The sequence below is a fragment of the Rana temporaria genome, chromosome 1 (assembly GCF_905171775.1).
Source record: "Rana temporaria chromosome 1, aRanTem1.1, whole genome shotgun sequence".
Classification (NCBI taxonomy): domain Eukaryota; kingdom Metazoa; phylum Chordata; class Amphibia; order Anura; family Ranidae; genus Rana; species Rana temporaria.
Window position 1 is genome coordinate 204,246,710 of NC_053489.1, and position 6,639 is coordinate 204,253,348.

The following is a 6,639-nucleotide window of genomic DNA, read 5'->3' on the forward strand; positions in this document are numbered from 1 at the left end:
TTAGATTTACCAAAAACAATATACTATGAGGTCAAAACTAAAACAACACTTTCAACTGTATCCAATTAGGCAGGCCCTTGCACTACATAGTTGAAGATAAATCTAAAGAAAACTGTACAGAAAATTGTATAAAGTTAGGCCAGCCTAAAAGATGGGTGGGGCGCTGCCATAAAAGTTAGTTAGTATTATTTTCTAATGCACCCACATTAATTACATTTTAACATTGTTACAATGTTACATTTTAACATTGAAGCCTACAGAGCAATGCATCTAAAATGAGTGCTTCACATGTGCAATGCATGTTTTACCTTCAGTCTCAGGTCTGTATGGAGGTATGGACCTTCAGTGTGGCTGGGGGAAGTAAACAACGGACTACAAGTATTGTGATGTCACTGTACTTGTGTTTTAGGCTAGCTTCACACTGAGGCGATTTTCAGGCGTTTTAACGCTAGAAATGGTCTCTAAATAACGCTTGAAAACCGACTCCTATTCATTTCAGGGTGACTTTTCACACTGGGGCAGTGTGCTTGTGGAACATTAGGAAAAGCCCTGCAAGCAGCATCTTTGGGGCGGTTTGGGAGCGTTATATACAGCGCTCCCAAAACGCCCTGCCCATTGAAATGAATATGCAGCGTTTCCAAAGTGCCTGAAAAGGGCTTCAGAAGCGCCACAACATGGACGATTTTAACCCCTTCTAGCGGCCGAAAAGTGCTGCTAAAGTGCGGCAAAAACTAGCAGCGCTTTAGCGATAACATGGATGTGGCTCAGTGTATTATTGCGATCTGTGATTTCCTCTACTTCGGTGGAAAATGTGACTTGTAGTCTTCAAAATTTTTAGATCTCTGAATGGATGACACAGCTATATGGGTGGAGCCAAGCACAGCCATGCTAAGTTAAATAAAAGGAGGACGCTACAGAGAGAAGAACCCCATCATTTAGTTAAGTGGGGGGCAGTTTGAGGGTTTGGGAATGTTTTATGGAACTTCCCTATGGTGATTCTAATCTGTGGTTTAAATAATTATATTCAAGTATGTTTTCTTAACCACTTGCCGACCAGCGCACGCACTTTTACGTCGACAGAATGGCACGGACAGGCAAATGGGCGTACAGGTACGTCCCTTTAAATTTGCCGCCGCGTAGGCACACGCTCCATGCCCTCGGGACCCGTGGACTTGATGTCCGCTGGTGTCCCGCTATCATGTCATGGAGCAGCAGAACGGAGGGACGCCTGTGGAAACAAGGCTCTTCTAGTTGGGAGCAGCAATCAGTGTCGTGTCACACTTAACCCATTCCTAGCCCTCTGGTGGTTAACCCCTTCCCTGCCAGTCAAATTTATACAGTAATCAGTGCATTAATATAGCACTGATCTCTGTATAAATGTTAATGGTCCTAAATTAGCATCAAAAGTGTCCGATGTGTCCGCCATAATGTCAAAGTCACAATAAAAATCGCTGATTGCCGCCATTACTAGTAAAAAAAATAAAAAATCATACAAATGCCATAAAACTATCCCCTATTTTGTAGACACTATGGGCCTGATTCCCAAAAGAGATACGCAGGCGGAACTGCTGTTCAGTCTGTGCCTAACTTTGGAAACGATCCTCAAAAGGCTTTTTCCAAAGTTAGGCAGAAAATCATGCTCCGGTAGGTACCCACGTGGTGCACGTGCCTACCCACGTGCACCCACCACGTGGGTACCTACCGGAGCATGATGGGACGGTGATGCCTATATAAATGGGATGCAAGGCGCGCTTCCATCATTGCAGTGAGAAGAGGCGACGTGTCAACATCGGAAGAGAAGAACCTGACGTCACAGAAGACCGCGATGGCTGCCTGCTAGTAATTGAGCTAACACACGAAGATAGCAGGCAGCCAGCGCTGAAGAAGAAGGCACCGGACAGCTGCAGAAGAACCGGGGTGCGCCGAGTCAACAGCGGAGAGCGGCGAGGATAGAAGAAGACCCCCGGAGAGCGGAGAAGACCCCCCCCCCCGGAGAGCGGAAGAAGAAACCCCCCCCCCCGGAGAGCGGAGAAGACCCCCGGAGAGTGGAAGAAGAAGCCCCCCCTGGTATTAGAGCTAATAAAGAAGACAGGGGGGGCCTCCGGAGCAGACTAATAAATTATTTTAAAAACCCTTGTGTTGTGTGTTTAATAACTTTTACTTTTTGCCTCCAGGTGAATGGGTAGGGGTACGATGTACCCCATATCCATTCACTTAGGGTGGGGGGCCGGTATCTGGGGGCCCCCTTATTTGAGGGGACTCCCAGATTCCGATAAGCCCCCGCCCGCAGACCCCGACAACCAACGGCAAGGGTTGTCGGGAAGAGGTCCTGTCCTCATCAACATGGGGACAGGGTGCTCTGGGGTGGGGGGGCCCGCAGTGCGCCCCCCTGCCCCAGAGCACCCAACCCCCCCATGTTGAGGGCATGCGGCCTGGCACGGCTCAGGAGGGGGGGCGCTCGCTCGTCCCCACTCCCATTCCTGACCGGCCGGGTAGCGTGCTTTGGATACGGGTCTGGTATGGATTGTAGGGGGACCCCCTACGTCGAATTTTCGGCGTAGGGGGGGTCTCCTTACAACCCATATCAGACCTAAGGGCCTGGTATGCTCCTGGGGGGGGGAACCCATGACGGTTTTTTCTTTGAAAATTGGCATGGAGTTCTCCCTCTCAGGAATGCATGCCGAGCGACGCTGACAATTTTCTTTTTTGTTTTTGTTTTCCCGGCGCTTTTTTTTTTTCACCCGTCGCAACTTTAGTGTCCCGTCGCAATCCACAAAGCCCGCCGTAAATTACGTTCGCGCGCTGCACGTCGGAAAAATTACGTCACACGCATGCGCAGTATGGCCGGCACGGGAGCGCGCCTCATTTAAATTTTAAACGCCCCCGGAGAGGAGGACCGCCTTGCGACGGAGGCACTTAAGTTACACGGCGTGTAATTTCTAGGTAAGTGCTTTGTGGATCAGGCACTTAGGTAGAAATTTTAAGTCAGTGTAACTTAACTGCTGAAAGTTAAGTTAGGCAGCTTTTTTTGGAATCAGGCCCTATAACTTTTGTGCAGACCAATCAATAAACGCTTATTGCGATTTATTTACCAAAAATATGTAAAAAAAATAAAAATCGGCCTAAACTGAGCAAAACATTTTTTTCGATATTTTTGGGGGATATTTATTATAGCAAAAAGTAAAAAAATATTACTTTTTTTTCCAAAATTGTCGCTCTATTTTTGTTTATAGCGCAAAAAATAAAAACCGCAGAGGTGATCAAATACCACCAAAAGAAAGCTCTAATTGTGGGAAAAAAAGGGTGTAAAGTTTGTTTGGGAGCCACAATTGTCAGTTAAAGCTACGCAGTGCCGAATCGCAAAAAGTGACCCAGTCAATTGGCAGCCAAATCCTCCGGGGCTGAAGTAGTTAAAAGAGAAGTAAGGGTTTATTTTTAGATTTATACAGTACTTACTTTGGTGGATGCAGCATCGATCCGATGCTGCATCTGTCCCCCGGCACCTCTGCACTGAAAACCGAGCAATCAAACATTGCCGACCGCTCGGTATTCAGAGCTCCGTGAGCAGAGAGCTGCAGACTGTCCCTCCACACTCATTGGAGCACTGCGCTGTGGAGGGGGCGGAGCGGCAGTCTCAGGCTCTCAGTGGCTTGCTGAAAGGCTGAGACGGATGTCAATCCCAGGCACCTGGTGGATTCCCATTGTCGGGATGATGCCATGCCTGGACTGACATTGGTGATGTCAGCAGAGAGTGGACTTCAGCCCGTTCTCTCTGCTGAAAACATGTCACGGGAGTGTAAAACTAATTGCACTCCTGTGATCCATAGGAGAAACCCAGTCAAACAAGCATTGGCTGGACTTCTCCTTTACCTAAAAAAAAGGACTTTATATTGCTTCCAGCCTGTACCAAGTTTTCAAACTCCCCTTTTTTTTTTCTGCTGTGCTCCGACTGTTAAAGGGTGGCTATGTTTGTTCTCCATGGACCTGTATGTAGGAACATGATCACTCTCTTTTACTCAGCACTATGGATTATGGGAATTGTAGTACGCATAGAGCAGTGCACAACACCGCAACTGACCTGCACTGCTTGTTCCAACAAACAGAAGTGAGGGGGAAAAGAAGAGGTTCGACAAATTGGGGATACTGTTAAAAACAGGCAGAAAAGCAGTAAAAAAATTGGTTCTACAAAAATATTTATATTTTTGTAGAATATAGATTTTAGTGTCTCATGATGGTCATGGAAGGTAAGCTTTATTCACAACCAGCCACTCTTGAAATGCATATTGCCTAAAATTCCTTCATGGAAAATCTGGATGTTCAAATTCCCTTGAAAATGCACTGCAGTGGAGTGGAGGGCTGTGATTAAAGTGGACATTCTACTTTCATAGAAGGTTCCCCTCAACAGTTTTAAATTCACAGTGGAACAAGTATGTGGCAGGTAAAGAGATAATGAAATGCAGACCCCCAATTTGCATACTTGCTGATGATCAGTGATTCAGGGATACATGCTGATGTGTCTCTTTTATCTAAGTTTCAATTTGTGTCAGTTTTTCAGAAGAGTCTTAGGGCCCTTTCACACGTACGGACCGTGTGTCCGCATTTTCATCCGTCCGTTTGCGGATGAAAACGGGACATACATGGGTCCCTATGTGATTACGGGTGTCAGCAGATGAACATCCGCTGACACCCGTAATTTGTCCGCCTCCGCAAAGATCCGCATTTGCAGACGGAAGAAATCCTATTTTTCTTCCGTCTGCCGGATCGGATGAACTGTATGTCCGTGTTCGTCCGATCCCCCATAGGGGAGAGCGGAGGAAACACAGGGCGGTCTCTGCACAGTGTGCGAGGACCGCCCTGTCAGCTGCCAGCTCAGCGGGGATTTTACGGAGGATCCCCGCTGAGCTGTACGGACACACGGAGCGGATCATTACTGATCCGCTCCGTGTGAAAGGGCCCTAAGGCTGCTTTTACATTGGGCAGCGGAGGTGCGGTGACGGTATAGCCGCGCTATTTTTAGCGCCGCTATACCGTCGTATTTACCGCGATATTCGGGCACTAGCGGTGAGGTTTTAACCCCCGCTATCAGCCGAAAAAGGGTTAATACCGCCCGCATTGCGGGCGGTATTACCGCGGTTTCCCATTGATTTCAATGGGAAGGTGCGGTATAGGAGCGGTAAACACCCCGCTCCTATACCGCTCCAAAGATGCGGCTAGCAGGACTTTTGGAGCGGTCCTGCTACCGCACCGCTTCAGTGTGAAAGCCTTCGGCTTTCACATTGAAGCCTGCAGGGCATGATTTTTTCATGCGGTATAGCAGCGCTATTTTTAGCGCTGTACCGCATGAAAAACGCCTCAATGTGAAAGGGGCCTTAGGGCAGCGGGTTTGGTTTGGATCCATTTGCGGATGAAAACGGGACATACATGGGTCCCTATGTGATTACGGGTGTCAGCAGCTATTTTTAGCGCCGCTATACCGTCGTATTTACTGCGATATTCGGGCGCTAGCGGTGAGGTTTTAACCCCCGCTAGCGGCCGAAAAAGGGTTAATACCGCCCGCATTGCCTTCGGCTTTCACATTGAAGCCTGCAGGGCATGATTTTTTCATGCGGTATAGCAGCGCTATTTTTAGCGCTGTACCGCATGAAAAACGCCTCAATGTGAAAGGGGCCTTAGGGCAGCGGGTTTGGACCACACACCATATGCCTCGCACTCCTTACGCATCAGGGTGGCCACGGAGTTGCCCGGTGCGGGCTGGACGAGGCGGCTGAAAAACGGATTGGTAGATGGTAATCCAAGAGATTCCGTACTTACATTCGCCCGCATTTATTGTTAGATTAGCAGTTGACGGAGGGTTGTGGTGGGGGTGCATGTCTTTATGTGTTGTCATGTGTGGTGAGTGTTCATTGTTTGTCTTGGCGTTATATCATATTATGGGCCACTCATATGTTTTTTGGGGGGCCAGTTAGACCAGATGGCAGGCAGCTGGGTATTTCTAGGCGGGAGGCGTGTATTCGCTGGTTGGGGTACACAGGATGATGTGGAGTAGGGTTGTACCAGAGGTGCATCGTTTTGCACGTCTGGACCGGCCGCTGACATTTTGGTATTCCATGTTGGTGGGAACGATTTGGGGGTATGTTCCATTAGGGAGCTAATTATGGACGTTGAGTCTGATTTCCTGTGGCTCCGCATGGCATTTCCTGACATGCTGGTGTTGTGGTCTGACATTGTGGCTCAGACAACTTGTCGCCTGGCGCGGTCAGTGGCGGGGCTCAATAAGGCCTGCATAAAGGTGAATTACGATGGTGGGCAGATTCATTATTTGGAATGGGGGCATGGTCATCCGCCATATGGAATTAGAATCCGATACCGGACTGTACCTCTGGGGGGATGGTGTTCACCTGGCTACTTTTTCACAGTAATGCTGACTGATGCTCCCAAGTCCTCCAGACTGACACTCACCAACCCTCCAGACTGACACTCTCCTTGCTCCCGTGCCTCCAGGAAAGATTCCTCCCTGGATTGTAAAGGGTCCCTCCCACCCTCAAGGGCCACTTACAGTCTCTTCAGCACTCCATCTCCATCTTCAAACCTGACTGCACCCGCGGGTATGACTCATGATTATTTAAGAGGTGCCTGCCC